This window comes from Artibeus jamaicensis, unplaced genomic scaffold, assembly GCF_021234435.1.
Source record: "Artibeus jamaicensis isolate MK-2021 breed Jamaican fruit bat unplaced genomic scaffold, CSHL_Jam_final contig_3152, whole genome shotgun sequence".
NCBI lineage: Eukaryota > Metazoa > Chordata > Mammalia > Chiroptera > Phyllostomidae > Artibeus > Artibeus jamaicensis.
In genome coordinates, this window is record NW_026521729.1 from 2,504,992 (window position 1) to 2,521,497 (window position 16,506).

Consider the following 16,506-nt stretch of genomic DNA (forward strand, 5'->3'; position numbering starts at 1 on the left):
TTGAGCTCCCCTGCTTGAGTTCCGTTTCCAAATCTGAATGAAGAGAAACCCTCCCACAGCCAGGCTGATGAGGGCCCCTCTTTGGATGGCCCATTCCAAACATGGGCTCCTCGAATCTCCTCACTGGAGAGATTTTCAGAGTTTATCTGGCCCAGCCTCTTGTCCCCTGAAAAAGGTGATTCTGTAGCATCCCTGAGGGGAGCTGCTCCAAATTTAGTCACTTACCTGCTGGGGATAACTGTGAAGACTGTGGGATTTTGGAATCAAACAGACTTGGTTTGAAATCCCAACATTGTGACCTTAAGAACTGACTCATCTCTGGATCACTCATGTCTGATAGAAGATGGAGATAGTGAGAATGCTTACTTTACGGAGCTGTTGGGAGAGTTACCTGGACAGCACAATGGCACCTCCAGCCCAGCCCTGGCTCCAGGTGTCATGGCTCCCTTCCTTCTTTGGAGCAGCACAGGTGCATCGCCCCTGTGCCAGGCAAAAGCTCTTCTGATGTCTCTGTAGACAGGGACAGGGAGAAATATGTTGAGCTCCAACTGGGCCCCTTCTGCGTGCTGTCTAGATGCTGGGCCCACTGGCCTGAATCAGTTCTCTCCTTCCCAGGTCACCCGATGGGGCATGTCAGTTTTACATTGTCAGTTGTCAGCACATTTAAATGTCCCGGGACTAAGAAACATCAGAGGCAACCGTGGACCATTTTATTGATTTATTCAGGTAGTTTTGCACAAACTATGATCCATAAAATTTTGAGCTCCCTGTAGTCTTCCACAAGCAGAGTTTCAGTGCAACTTAAAAGGGAATCTTTGATCCTATAGGTGAGATCTAGAAGAGCAGAGATGGGTCAATGTGAGCTAAGACAGATACAGAAAGTGTGCATGTGTGTAGTGGGGTGGGGTGTCATTTTGGGGAAAAGAGCAGTTCCTAAGGGAGCCGAGCTGTGACTGTGTGGGCAGAAGGTAAGACAAGGAGGCTGGCGGCGGATAAGGAACACCTTGAGTAACGTGAGGAGTTTGAACTTTGCAGGCAACAGGGAACCACTGAGACTTTTTGAGCAAGGAAATGGCATTGTCAAAGCTTTTCTTCGGGAAGATAGCCAGCAAGAAGGTGAGAATGGATGGCTCTGGTAGGGGCAGAACAACCAGTGCCAGGAGAGTACTTGGTGTCTGCTGCAGTTGTCTGGACAATAGGCAGTAAAGGTTGCTCTTGGGTCCTGGAAAATAGAGGGCAGACACGACACAGTGCAGTGCAAAATTCACAGCAGTCACTGTCCGACCAGGAAAGGCGAAGGAGGGAAGGCTGCCGCAGGTTTTGAGCCTGGGGAAAGCGCCTGAGTTATCTACTTGAACACGCGGGGCGCGGGGTGTATATCTAGCCTCACCAGGCTGTACTCACTCATTCTTAATGCATATGTATAGCTCCGTGTACATACAGAGCACTATAAATCAGTAGCCTAATATCACACTCACACAACACTCTCTCACACACACACAATGCCACTTGGGTCTTCATTCATTTTAAGTGGGTATAATTATGGGTTTGTGAAATAAGGGTATGGGGCTTTGTAGCTTCATCTGAGAAATTGCAGTTTTCATACTGGCAGTGTAGGGCTTATATTTTAGGATCTTAAAAACATCTAAGCCAGTTCTCCTGATCATAGTGGCTGCAGTTGACTGGGCACTGATGTGCCAGCATTTCACTCATTACCTCCCTTGTCCTCGCAACAATTTATGAAGTGGACACTCCCAGCTCCATCTTCCCTTGCTTCCAACAGTAAAGCCTGGACTCGTTTGCCGCATAACCTAGGTCTAGACAGTGAGAACGTCAATGGCATCTGCTTAGAGAGCTCTGGGCAAGACACTGCTTCCAGGTAGAAGAAAGCTGTGTTGGAGGAGTCTGAGCTGGCACCTCCTCTGTCCCTTCCTTCATGGCTTGAGCATGCTGGATGTGAGGCATGATGCTGGGACAGCATCTGCCTGCAACTGCAGATGACACACATAAAGACGAAAAGCCTTGGGGTGTCAGAGCAGAACACAGAAAGAGTATGTGACCTCAGTGACACTACTGAGCCACTGAACCAGGCTCAGAAGCAATGCATCCAAGTTCCTTGATAAGTGAGACCATAAATATCTGCCACGTTCAAGGCACCATCGGTCGAGCTTTCTGTTAGTTACAGACAAATGTGCCCTGATGTTCAGTCACTTGAGGGGGGCTAAGCTGGGACATAGTGGAGCTGGAATTCAGATCCTGATCTTTCTAACCCCAAAGTGATGCCTTTAGCTCCTGCAATTTCTCCCTCCCAACACCTACACAGATCACTGTGAAGGCTTTATGTTGTCGTGGGTGATGGATACGTCACTTGTCCTTTCCATGGTCATTCTCCACGGTTTTGATGTCTCCAAGGTGTCGGGCATGAAGCAAACCTTAGGAGACTGAAAGGTGACTTTGATTCAGCTCTGTGCTCAAGTTCATGATATAGACAATGGGCTGGCAAACTAGAGCCCACGGGCCAGATTTGGTTCACTGCCTGTTTGTTTTTTTACAACCTGCTAGCTAAGAATGGTTTTTATCTTTTCAAGCAGTTGAGAGAAAATCAAAAGAATAATATTTTGTGAGCTGTAATAATGATACGAAATTCAGATTCAAGCTGCAGTGTTTATAAATGCATGTGTGTTAGAACGCAGCTCCGCCCTTTGTTTATGTCTTGTCCAGGGTGGTTCTCCTACTACAACTTCAGGGTCGAAGAGTTGCAACAACTGTCTACAGCCTGGAAAGCCTCAGGTGTTTACCATCTGGCCCTTTACAGGAAAAGTTTACTGATCCTGGGTCTACGTGGGTGGAGTTTGGAGAGGGATCAGGCAAGTGCACGACTCATTCTAGCTAAGGGAAAGAAAAAGGAGGTATATACTTGGACACTTGGAAACAATTTCCCAAAGTAATATGAGTCTCATCCCTAGACTTTTTCCCTTTAAAGATGGATTCTATAGAAGCAGTCGGGGGTGGGGTGGACTGGGATTTTGCCAGATGTCATTACCTTTGTGTACTGAATGCCTTTTATTACTTGTTGTTCCTTACACACAGAACTCTGTGCTTCAGGAGCTTGCGATGCCGCCCAGGCAGACAGAGCAGATTGTGAATTCTTTTAATGCACACTGTAAAACTACCTTGGAAAAAATTGATCGACCTTTTAAGAAAGGCCCTGGGAGCCTCCCACAGATCAGCTTTCCCCCGACACTCTTGTGCGCTGACACGAGCCATTTCTCTCAAATCCTGGCTCCTGTCATGCAGGCTCCAGTGTCCTTGGGGACAGCACATCCCTTGTACACAACCCTCGGCTGGTGGAGGAAGACCTCTCTGTGAACCCAACTCTAAAAATAAACAGAACTCTTAATTTTCTTTTTTTCCCTGAAAAAAAAAAAAAAGGTTCCAGGAAGCCTTCGGCAATGATAATGGTGCTTGTCAGGTGCACAGCATCACACAACTTAGCACTTTTCTGTCCACGGTGACTCTGGCTCTTAAAATAACCTTGACCCAAATAATTTGATCATAATAAAAAATGATGAAACTACATGAAAATACCATTCTGATGTACCAACAACAAAGACTTTTAAGATCAGTGAACTCATACCCTTTATTTTACAGATGAGAAAACTGAGGTTGAGTGAGAAAGGCAACTAGCTGATCAATGGTGGGGCAAGGTTAATGCCTTTTGGCTGTGACGATAATGAAGGTCATGGCTCTCAGGCACCTTTGTCCATCACACATATGTGGTTATAGGTGGGGTGACTCTATTATAATTTGTTATCCAAACTGAAATGCTTTGACTCAACAGGCATAAAGCAAACCTGTTTACCAAAACCTATGTCACCCTAGTTCTAGGAAAGGCAGGTATAGTAGTAGGTCATAGAGACATTTGGCCTCGTTCTGATAATTAGGTGTGTCTCTAAAACTTCCTTCTGTTTCATGATTGTGTCTGTAGTCTAAGGATCTTACAGCCTTTGCATTTGATGAGGACCAGACCCCTGGAACAGCTTCTTACTAGTGGCCCAGTCCTGACTTCTCCCTCCGAGCACTGGTTTTAGGCCACACCCAGAGACTGGGCGGTAGAGAAATCCAGAGTTGGGCTTGAGACGAGAATCTGGGTGTGACAGGTGGCCCTATACGGACACGGTGACTCTTTCCCTCTGAGGTGTTATGGTCACTGTTTTCAGGTCCAGGGAGGATGTTTGCAAACAGGGCTGGTGGCTGGTTCTAGACAAAGGAGCTTGGGATATTCAGAAGAGGAGAGAGAATAATGACTTTTTAAAAAGTTATATTTTATTATGCTATTACAGTTGTCCCAATTTTTCCCCCTTTGCCCCTTTCCACCCCACACTCTCCATTTCCTTGTACATTTTGTTTTTAGAAAAGAATAACATTCAATGTTTATTGATTTTCAATGGTAGCCTCATCTCTGAGCTATGTGGGAAAACTAAAAAAAAAAATGATAGGGGAGAGGAAGAGAAAATGTAATTACTCCATTATTACTGATGGTAAAGAATTATGTAGTAAGAAATAATTTTTAGACCCTGGCTGGTGTAGGTCAGTGCATTGAGCACGGGCCTGCAAACCACATGATCGTGGTTTGATTCCCAGTCAGGGCACATGTCTGGGTTGCAGGCCAGTTCCCAGCAGGGGACTCACAAAAGGCAACCATACATTGATATTTCTCTCCTTCTTTCTTTCCCTTCCTCTCTAAATAAATAAAATCTAAAAAATATAATAATAATTTTTAAGTAAAACTTAGGAGAATCAGTGGGAATGAATTCTACTGACATGGTATTGAAAGAAGCCAGTCCCAAAAGAGTGTGTACTATATGATTCTATTGATCAAAGTTCAAACACAGTCAATTTGGTCAATAACATTGGAAGTCAGGGTAATGGTTACTTTTGGAAGAGGGGGTGATAGCGAGAGGGAGTGAGTAAGGGGGGCTTCTTAGGGGCCGATGTTATGTTAATTATTGATGTGGGCGCTAGTGGTACAAGCATGTTCACTTTGGAAAAATTCATCAAGTACTTTCTGTATGACATGCTATACTTTGATGAAAATGTATTAAAACAAAAGAATAATTTAAACATTTCTTCTGTTGGATCTCATGGGATTAGTTACATCAGAGATGTGAGAAGGCAATATATTTTATTTTGAATTGCCCACTTATAACATGCATCCAAATTACTTAGGTGCAAAGTTATTTTGTGTGTGTATTACATACAATGCATAATTAATTATATCTGTGAAGCAGTTGCAATTACCTATCCATTTTCTGATTTAATTCTCATACAAAAACAGCGTAGGCAGGCCAGAGAGTATCTCAGTTTTACAGATGAGAAAAATAAGGCTCAAAGGAGTTCACCAGCCTATCCAAGATTACTCAGCTAGAATTTGTATATAACTTTTAAAAAATTATAGGCAGCTGGATGTAGGTGTGTCATTCACCGAGTGTGTACTTATCTTGCGTCATGATTCCCAGGCAGAGGGATTATAGACCCAAGACCTTGGGTGTAGCTCTTCCCCCTTTTCCAACATGGCCAGGTTGCACAATCTTCCCATGTTGCCCTTGGTACCCACTAATAGACTCTGGCTGGAACACGGCATTTATCTCCTTCTCATTTGTACCGCACAAATGAAGTTAAAATAGTGGCAGTTTGTTGGCACAGAGGAGAGGCAGTTCCAAAGTGTCCCACTTTCCCCCTTCTATTCGGTGTCGGAGTTGACGCAAACTAACGAATGCTCTGGCCCAGTTTGTTAACACAGTCTGGTCGCATAGTGAAGATTAGGACTTGTCCTTCCAGTGAGCAGTGCTCTCTCACAGGGCCTCCTGTCCCACGTGGACCCAGCAGCTCTGAGCCCCTTGGAGCAATCTCTAAGGGTGAAGCATGAGGGGGATATGGAGCTGGCGAGTGGGTGAAAATTCCCTTTGAAACGAGGCTGGATCGGGAGTTGGAAGTCCTTGGTGGAAGTCTCCATTTTCATATCCACTAACCATGGGAACCTGGGTGAGCCACACACCACGTCAGCATGTGTCATTGTGGAAAGAGCCCTGGACTTGCAGCCACACTTGGGTTTGAATTCCGACTGGGCATCTCACCGGCTGTATGACCTTGGTCCAGTGCATCACTGTTTCTGGATCTCATTTCCTCATCTGTAAACGGAAGGAGCCGTTTGGTTGCATTTGAAGGAACCATTTCCTGCTAGTTCATCTTAAGATCTCCAAGGACCCATGTTCCTTCCTACCTATGAAATGGGGAGAGTGATTCCTGCCAGTTTATTGGGGCGTTTGGAGAGGCAAGGGGACCGGCTAGTGGTAGCACCCGGGAGGTTCTCTTTGCATTAAGTGTGTTGAGAGCTGTTCCCTAGATTCTCAGCAGCATAACCATTAACCATTAACCCCACTTTCCTTTATGGTCCCTTTGATAGGCTGCATTTTGTAGGAGCCATTATCTTACATTAGCGGCCTTTTCAAGGTCTGTTCATTCCTCAGTGAAGAGGCGATTTGGGTTCCTCACAGGGAACCAGCAGAACAGCATTCCACTGGCTACCAGAAGTGCTCGGTTCCACTTCTGCTCACTCGCCTCTTTCTCTGCTCCACCTTCACCCTGCCCCTGGACGCCCCGCCCCATGGGAGACTGTAAGGAAATGATCCCCATCTTCTGCACACACACGCAGTGTGTCTGAGGCTTACTGCATTGCTTTTGGAGATCAGCAAGAACAAAGCCATGTGCCTGTGGGGAGGGGCTAGGACTCCCTCGCGGGTGTGGCTGGAACACCCAGGGAGGTGGGAAGCAGAGGTGCTTGCCTCAGGGTCGCCCTCCAAGTTCACCTGACTTCAGGCGTATCCACACGCTTGTGGTCGCTCTGGGAGGCAGGGGTGTTATAGGCTCTCTGCCTCATAAAGATGGCCAGGAACAGGGCAGGTCCTCCCCCTGAGCCTCAGGGAACCATCGGATTGTCTGGCTCTCCCTAACTTTGGTGTGTGTGTGCATGTGCGTGTTAAAGAGGCACGACACTCCCTGAAAGCCAGCACTCCCCTCTGTTAGTGGCAGAAGAGGTCAGAGAAAGGACAGCAGACATTTCCGAGGTGGACAGCCTAGGCCATGGGGTGCAGCCATGCCCCTGCATGAGGACCCTTCAGAGGGAACACAGCCCTGCCAGCCCCTTGGTTTTGGACTTCCAGGCTCTGAAGATATGAGAGAACACATTTCTGTTCTTTTCTGCCACTGGAGTCGTCGGAGGCTGTGCTAAGTTGAATAGTGTCCCCTAAAACTTCATGCCCTCCAGGATCCTCAGAATGTGACCTTATTTGGAAATAGTCTTTGCAGATGTAATTAGTTAAATGAAGGCAAGGTCCTACTGGATTAGGGTGGGCCCCACCCCCACGACTGGTGTTCCCCACCCCCACGACTGGTGTTCTTTTGAAAAGAGGGAAATTTGGGCAGGGAAAAGCACTCATGCAAAGGCAGAGGCAGGACGAGGGGAGGGGAGAGAGAAGGTGCGTGGCTGACCAGAGGGTCTTATTGTGAGCAAGAGGAGAAGCTGTCAGAGGGTTTTGAGTAGATTCTCTGGTGGCTACATGGAGAAAAGACCTCCGGGAGCAAGTCAGGAGTGGGAGCCTCAGCCTTGCAAGCTCCTGAAGGCATCCTGTAGGCTAGTGGCTCGATGCATAGACGTAGTTATAGGTGTTTGATGGATATCGTTTTGTGCGAAGGTATAAAAGCATTTCCCTTCCCTGTTCTGCCAGTTTCCTTCCTATAGTTTTTGATGTTCACCTCTTCCCTGGGTTGGGCAGAGAGAATCAATGACTTCCCACTCCCTATACTCCTTTAGAAGAAGAGAAGGTCACGTAAAAGCCACAGACTTGCTGGTAATTGAAAGTGTGGTGAACTGGTCTTCTGTTCCACTGTGCACTGAGCGCGAGGCAGGAGCAAAGTAACTGGATTCAAGAAGGTCTTGATGGGGGCCTGGGGGCAGGTGGGCAAAGGGGTATGTGGGGGGAAATGGTACATCTGCAACAGTGTCAACAATAACAGTTAAGTCAAAAAAGAGAACATTCTACAGGGGACGAGACATCTCTCTGCCCCTAAGGACCATTGGGATTTATGAAAGAGAGCTGCCCTTGAAGTCAACTCTGCCCAGTCTCCTCAGGCTGGGGACCATGTCATTTTCAGATTCATGTCTCCAGCACCTGGTGCGAACTTGCTCCCTGTCCACAGTGGGTGCTCAATACTAGTCTGATGCGTGTCCGCAGGGAGGACTCTTGCTGCTTAAAGTGTGGGCCCCAAACCAGCAGCACTGACACCATTGAGATGCAGTTTCCTAAAGGGCCATCCCCTGCAGGGTGCTGTCATTCCAGGGCATTGAGCACTTCCTGGGTGCCACTGGCCATGCGGAGCCATATCACTTTATACCCATACGTGTCTGGGCTGCACAGAGAGCTCCCATTGGACTGGTGGCCACCTGGGTTCCATGCAGAGCTCTCTCTCTCTCTCTGTCTCACTCACTGTCTCACTCACTTATCTGCCTTAGTGCAGAAGCCAACACAGCAAAGCTTGAATCAACGGCCTCTGAGACCCCTTTCGGCCCTGTCTCCAAGGTTCCCCCCACCCGTGATTCTGTTCTTTCTCTCCATGCCAGACCCGCCTGTTGGCGATGAGGAGCGGCGCCATCAGCTTGTAAGCTCAGCTTCAGTGCCCCCTGAGAATGCAGCCAGCTGGCAGCGGTGGAGGAGAGCGGTAAACACATTAGTCCTCTCTTTATCATCTGTGCCACGTACGCAGTGCTCAAGGGGACTCGGCCTCTGTGCCAAGGCCAGGGAGGCCTTGTGTCAGCAGCAAAGGTGGGTGTGGTCTCTGTTCTCTCCGCCTGCTCCCTGCTTTGACCCCATGGTGGGATCTAGCCACCGGCAACTACTGCCGAAACCCAACCCCAGACCCACTGGAATGACAAAGATGAGCCATAGGGCCGGTGTAAATTTACCCACCCAGCTCTCTATCCCTGGGTCAGCCCCTCGATGGGCTAGATTGACACCTCGACTCCCAGGAGGACCCAGGAATTAGGACTCCAGAGGCAGGCTGGGCTCCCGGAGGCCATCCTGGCGTCTTCTTCTCTCCATGTGGCATGTGGTGATTTCATGGCAGTAAAATTTACTGTGGGTAATGGAGTGTCAAGCTCCTTATTTGCTAAAGGATGATTTCAAATGTGGAGAAAGATTTATTAAATAAGTCAAGCATACGCCTCTGAGAGAAGATTACTGTGAGTGAAAACAATTACATAGTTAAACAAGGAGGAAAGAAAATTTAAATGCATCTTCAGAGTTCTCTAAATGAGTTTAAATGTGTGATTTTAAAAGGTTGGGGGGAGGTTGGTTTTAGCAAATTACTCATCAAGGTTTTTCTTTTTTTGATTCCACGAGAAACCAACTGCCCTCCTGGGCTGCCATTTAAAGAGGTTACTGATTGGTGTTTGGAGAACGAGGGTGGGGGGTGGGGGGGCCACCAAGGGAACGGGACCTAGTTTGGTAGCTCCCTGCAGCTCCCAGTTTCTGCTCTCCCCATGTGTAAGCGGGCTCTCCCTGGGGAGGTAGGAAGGAGTCGACCGTTGTGGGAACTGTCGCTCAGAGAGGGATTCCTGACACTAGATGACATCCAGTGCCTTAGAACTGGAAGGACTTTGGAGGACCTTTGGTGATCTTCATTGTGTAGTTGGAGAAGATAAGGTCCAGAGAGGGAAAGGAACTCTTCTGAGGACACACAGCTTGTAGATGGCAAGGCTGGAAGCCAGGCTTCCTCACTGCTGTCTCTACGAAGTGGGAAGAATGGTGCTGACCTCACAGGGGTGTGGGGGAAGGGAAGTGCTTTGGGACGTGCACACATTTAATACTTGGAAGGGCTGGCGTGGTGAAGGATTGTCTGGGAACCTCTGCGGGGGGCTCATTTTGGTGAGGGGCCCACCCTTCAGCCTTTTCACCAGTTCTGCAGCCGGATCACAGCTGGCCAAGGTCCCCAGGAGCTACGCTGCTCCCCACCCCCGACTCCCCGGGGGCCCTGAGCTGAGGAGATGCACAGGCAGCCACAAGCCCTGACATTTTCTTCAGACAGTGACAGCTGGTGGGGCTTTTAACTCAAGGGATAAAGAGCAAGAAGACCAAAAAAAAAAAGTAACTGTGTTAAAAAGTGGTTTAAAAACGTGCTGTACCATCTGTTTTGCCACGGAGGCTTTTAGGGTGTGTGGGGAGAGAGACCTTCCCCACTCCCACCCTTGGGTCTCACCTTGGTCAGCGCCCACGACATGCAGTTTATCAAGTCTGCAACTTTTTCTTGCTGTGTCTCCCAGCCGTTCTTTCTGCTCCGTTCTCTTTCTGGTGCAGGCCCTCATCTTGGCTTCCTGAGAAGACATCTTCTTATGTTCCCCACGGTGGGTGGCGTCCTCGGTCTTGGCTCAGAAGTGGGGCTTTTGGGGTTGGCCTTTGCTGTCTTGAGTGTGGTCCTCGCCTAGAGATGAAGGCCCTGAACAGACAGCTGGCTGTTTAAGCTCCTTTCCGCCGGGCAGCGTCACAGGCTTTATGTTTATTCAGATTTTTCTTCATGTCCTAAAGCTTTATATATATAATATATATATTTTTTTAAATTTTTATTTATTTATTTATTTATTTATTTATTTTTGCTGATAGTTCTCATTCATATGTCAGGTACTTTTCAGATTTTTTCCTTCTGTGAATGAGGTTATAAAATGCATATTCTAATTAGTGACTGCTGTGGCATAAGAAGTTATTAATGTTGTATGTTGATTTTATATCTGTCACCTGGATGAGGTCACGTTTGATTCTAATGGCCTTTTGGTTTCTGTGGACTTTCTAAGTAGATGATGACAGTGACTGCAAATACTAAGCGTTCTAGTCTCTTTCTGTTCAGTGGCACAGTTGCCGTTTTCTCCTTTTGCCTGTCCATGGGCAAACCCTCTGTGCAGCATCTAAAGGAAACAGCCAGTTACGGACAGTCGGCCTTGACCCTGACTGTAATGGGTTGTTTCTGATAATGTGCCACAGACTGTGGTGTGTGCTGGGGTTCTGTAGTACAAAGAACTTCTGTAGAAGTTTTATGTTTTTAAGGCAGGAACGGGTGCTAACGTTTATTAAATTTTGGCATCGGTTGAGATGATTTGTTGAGATGATGTCAATCTAGTCAAAAACATGGAATGTGTTCTACTGTTGAACCGTTCTTACATTATTTCTGCTTATAATGCATTACTGGTTTTGAATGTCTAATTCTTTGGGATTTTCGTGTCTTTGCCTATCAATGATATTGACTTATGATTTTTTACTTTTGTCTGTGTTTTCCTTTTCCAGTTTTGGAATTGAGTTATTCCAGCCACATAAACACAAGTTGGGTAGTTTCTGTGCTCTTCTATCCCATGCAGTGGTGTACTGCATGGGATTCTGGGTTTCCTGCACGTTTCGTAGAACACTCGAGACTAAACTTTCTGACCTTGGTGAACCGGAGGCTGATAGAACTTTAATTACTTTCTCAATTTCTTAGGTGATTATTGCTCTTTTATGATTTTTTCAGCCAATTATCATGATTTATTATTTTCCAGAAAAGTATCCAGTTCATCCAGATTTTCAAATGCTTTGGTATAAATTTGCACATGTTTTCTATTTAATTTAAAATATGCTTTCTCTTTCTTAATGTTGCATTTTTCTGTTGCTCTTTCCCACTGGACCCCTGATCTCTTGGTTTTGCCGTTGGCTATTCTAGTTTATTGGTGTTTTCTAAAAACTGGCTTTTAGTTTTATTAATCAGCAATATTGGTTTATTTGTTTTCTAGCTCATTAATTTTTTATATTATATCTCTATTACTTTTCTCACATTCCATTGTTATTTTGTTTTTCTAACTTCTTGAGTTGAAAAGCTTAGTTACTTTGTTTTCAACTTTTTTCTAAGAACTTTAAGACTAAATTTTCCTGGGTTAGGTATGTATATACTTTAGATTTTTGGTCTACCTTGTCATTCATTTTTAAATAGTAATGTTAATTTTTCCATGTTAACCTAAGAATTACTTAAAAGGTACTTAACATTTTCAAATGCATACAATTTTTAGCTAAATCTTTGTTATTAATTTGTAATTTTACTGTCTTTTGGTTGGAAGGTAACTTGTTTGACTTCCTTCTGATGGGATTTGTTGGATTCCCTTTATGACCTAGTACATGAGTTACATTTTTGAATGTTTCATGTGTGACTAAAAATAACAAGCGGTCTCTTTTTATTAACATCTTATCTATGAAATCGCAATGATAATGATTATTATTTCCTTTACTGTTTGCTTCCCCCTGGGAATTAGGGGGACAAGGAGAATGTGGGAATTGTGCTCAGCTCACGGTTCTCACCTAAACTCTTAAGAGTTTTATGTGCGGACGGCTGACCCGGAGGAGAGGGTGATTTATGAGGCAGAACCAGGGCTGAGTCTGCCGTCTGGGCCTGGCCAGCCTCCGCGCCCACCGCCCTTGGCTCCATGCGGCGTCCTTCCTCCAGGGAGGACAAGCACAAACCCCCTCTGTGTTCGTTTCCGTTATCCAGATATTCTCCCACCTCACCTCTGGTGGGAAAGTCGGTGAGCTCAGATGGATTTGGCGTTTGCTGACCAGCCATGAATTAGTAGTTCGAGAGAAGAGCCGAACTTAATGAAACCAGCCCCCCTCCTGTGTCTGGCGGGCGGGGATGTGGTGAACCTTGGGATACACCACCCAGATCCCCCTTCTGGAATAAAGAATGTGTTCCCACAGGGAGCAGCCCTCCTGCCCAGGCTCTGCTTCCACGCAGGCAGTTCTGAAGGATCATCTCAGTTTCAGAACCCCCCACAGGCCCACCGATCCTGCGCCTCAGCTCGACATCTCCCTCTCCCACTCTGCTTTCTTCCCTTTCTTCTGTGCTGTTGACCCCATAAATCCCTGTTAATAAACCTCTGCATGCTACACTGCATCTCAGAGTCTGGTTTCTGGGGGTCCCAGCCTAGGATCCAGCATTTACTGGAAATGACTAGATTGCATAGGGGAAAGGGCCACCAGAGCTGTATTGGCTACAGAAACCCTTTGACCTGCCCTGGGTTTGGGTGAAACATAGGCGATCAGAAAGCATATGAAGCAACTGCTACTTATACATGTAATTCTGATTTGCCCACCCAAATCTGTTCCTTCTGCAACTGTCCCAGAAAATGGTGACTGGAACTTTTCCAGTTGCTCAAGATGAAAATCTTGGAGTCTTTCTGACCTCAATCTCTAACAGCGCAGGTGAAGTCCTTCCAGAAATTCTCTCAGCTTTGCCACCAGAATTGATCCCAAATCTGACCCTTCCCCACCACCAGGATGCCAGCCCCATTGTTTGGATTACCGCCCTTGCTTCCCCATCAGACTCTTAGCTTCCATCCCGAACCTCCACAGTGTGCCCCCTACACAGCATCCAAATGGATCTTTTACAACCAAAGTCCAGTCCTGTGTCTCCTTGACTCAAAGCCTTCAATGCTTCACATCTCATTGCAAGCAAAACCGATTCCTTCCATGCCCTCTGTTAGCATTCTCCAGGTCAACAAACCCAGTAGGATGTAGGTACCCGTACAAAGAGATTTATTACAGGAACTGGCTCACGTGATCACGGAGGCTGACAAGTCCCACAGTCTGCTTCTGCAAACTGGGGAACTGGAACAGCCGGCGGTGTGATGTAGCCCAAAGTGAAAGGTTTGAGCGCCAGGTGCCACTAGTGGAAGTCCTGCTGGGAGCTCCGATATCGGAGGGCGCAAGAAGACGGGTGTCCCAGCTCAGAAAGACAGAGGGAGAATTTTCCCTGCCTTCACCCGTTTGTTTTATTTGGGTTTGCCGTGGATTGCATGATGGTGGCCCACAATGGTGACTGTGGATCTTGGTCTACTGAATCAAATGGTAATTTCTTCTAGAAACACCCCCACAGACATGCTCAGAAGCAATGTTTTACCAGTTACCTGGGCATCCCTTAGGCCAGTCATGTGGACACATGAATTAACCAGGGCAGCCTCTGAGGCCCTTCACCGCCTGGCCCCACGCCCACGCCCTGTCTCGCTGACCTTTTGCACCGCTGCTTCCCTTGCCCACCTTGTGCCTCGTGAAGCTCGTTCCTGACTCAGGGCCTTTGCCCTTGTGGTTTCCTCTGCCAGAAGGGCACGGGAAGCTGTATGTCTCTCCACTTGCTTCTCTCGATGCCCTGATTGTCAGTCTCTACAGGCTGTTAAAGCAAAATGCCCCAATTTGGGTGGCTTAGAAACAACCAAAAGTTATCTGTCAACATTCTGGAGGCTGGAAGTCTGAGACTGGGGTGCCAGCGTGGCCGGGTGAGGGCCGTCTTCCAGGCTGCAGGCCACTCGTTGTATTCCTTACAAGGGGCTAGGGAGCTCCGGGGGGCTTCTTGTTTAGGGGCACTAATCCCAATCTTGACCCTCCTGATCCCACCCTTATGGACTAATCACCTCTCAAAGGTAGGACCTTGGGGATAGGATTCCAACATACAAATTTTGGTGGGGGACACAAACATTCGAACATAACACTGATCAAGTGCCATCTAATGTGAGACCTTCCTTTACGGCCAGCATATGACACCAGTGTCCCCTCCCTACAAACCCAACTCTGACACAACAACCTCCTTATTCCTTTCTTCTATCCCTCCTGTTCCTTATTCCTGAATTACAGCTAATTCAGTCGGGTCCTTATTTATTGTCTGCCCCTCCTTCCAACAAAATGGAAGCCTTTGGGGAGGTATTTTGTTCACTTCTTTATCCCCAGCACCTGGAACAGGGGCCAGAATAGGTGCTAAACAAGTGTTTGCTGAATAAATGAAATTTTAATTGCCTGGCTGTTTGGAGATGCCACTGGTGCCAAAGTCGCTTAAGCAAGAAAGTGCTGTACATCCTGCTTCCTACTTGCCTGACGACCTTCCACGAGCCTTCTTTCCTCTCTGGAGATGGATGGGGTGGGACAAGCCGGTCACCCTGAGTCCCTTTCTGGTCCAATCCTTTACAAAGCTGTGACTTGTCTAAAGCAAGTGGCCAGCTGTGACGAAGGAGAGGTCAGGCACCTCTCCTGTGAGTTTTCTCAGTTGGGGGTGGAAAGGGGACGCTGAAAAAGCTGGAGCCCGGGCCGTGCTGTGCAGGTGGTTGAAGATGGCTGTTATTTTTTCTGAGTTGCATTTTCTCCTTTCCTATCACCACCCCCCATGGAGACATTGCTGCCGTCATGTTTCTGTCGCTTCAGTAAACTCCACGTGAAGCCTGGTGCCAGATCCCCAGGACCACTTCCCTGTGCCGGCCTACCTGCTCGACTCTGTGTTTCCATTTTAACCTTCCAGTCTCTCCCGACCCCCTCCCCACCAGCGTTCTGTGACTTGCTTTGGCCTCATGTTGAACAGAGTGTACTTGCCTTTTGCTCTGGTCACTGGGATGTAAGCAGATGGGATGCAGCAGTTGCCTGAAATAAGCTTGGGCTGTGGACTTGCCTTCTTGGGGTTCTGTCATCACATAAGCAAAACATGTCCCAGCTACCCCACTGGTCTGAGAAGAGTTGAGGGAGTCCTGAGCAGACCTGAACCAAACCCAAGGTCAGAGCCAAACTCAGCTGAGTCGAGATCAACTGAGTGAAATAAGCAAAGCTGCCTGAGCCAACCCGCACGTGTACAGGTGAGAATATATGATTGTTTCAAACCATGGAGATCGGGGTGGTTTGTTACATGGCATTACTCTGGCCATAGCTGACTGATACACCAGTCTCCCAAAACCCGACCCAGAGTACTCATTGTCCCAGAAAAAAATTCTTTAACACAAAGACTTTGCATAACAGTTAGAATTTTAGATCTGTTTCAGGTCAGTGGGGTCACTGGTTTGTGGACACTGAGATGGGGGCTGGAGCAGAAAAAAGGGGCAGCCACTACTGTGCAGTTTACCCTTTGATAACTCCGCAAACCTGAGGAGCAAGGATGGAAAGGATTTACCGGAGGAGCTGATTTGTTGAGGCTGGAGATGGCTTCATGCCCTGGGGCTTCTTTCCCATTCTTACCACAAGGCCCCCATCTAGAACACAGGGCTAGTCCCCTTGGCCTTGGCCCAAAATGTGGTCTGACTTAGGGCTCCTGGGCCTGTCAGACTGGGGCAGCAGGGCACTGCTGCTCTGGCAGTGGAGATGACCCCTTCCAAATGGACATCGTGGGCATTTAGAATAAAGTCCTGTCAAAACACCCTGCTTTGCATACCAGGAACGTCAAGGAGGAAGCTACTTCTTTTCCTTCTCACCCAATGAAAAGATGATGTTTCTAGTGCTCAAGTGAGTTCCAACTGCTACTGTAAATTCCATTTATTATTTATACAGCTTCAGCTCCCTGGAGAACCGAGTGCCTTACAAGAGGAAAGGAGCCTCAAACCCATGCGGGGTGGGAAGGAGTTCAGGGGGCTGG

At 47.3% G+C, this 16,506-nt stretch overlaps 1 protein-coding gene across 14 annotated transcripts in view; it reads left to right on the forward strand.

Moving 5' to 3' along the window:
• The window catches only part of CES5A (carboxylesterase 5A), a 193,188-nt gene that overhangs the window by 123,865 nt on the left and 52,817 nt on the right, over nt 1-16,506 (forward strand). For 8 of the 14 annotated variants that reach the window (XM_037141535.2, XM_053663280.1, XM_053663281.1 and 5 more), the window contains one exon: nt 8,681-8,882. The exons of 5 other annotated variants lie outside the window; for them this stretch is intronic. The gene's annotated coding sequence lies outside the window, so the exon portion shown is untranslated. The remainder of the gene's footprint in view (nt 1-8,680; nt 8,883-16,506) is intronic. One more of the 14 variants, XM_053663269.1, reaches the window with a different exon arrangement.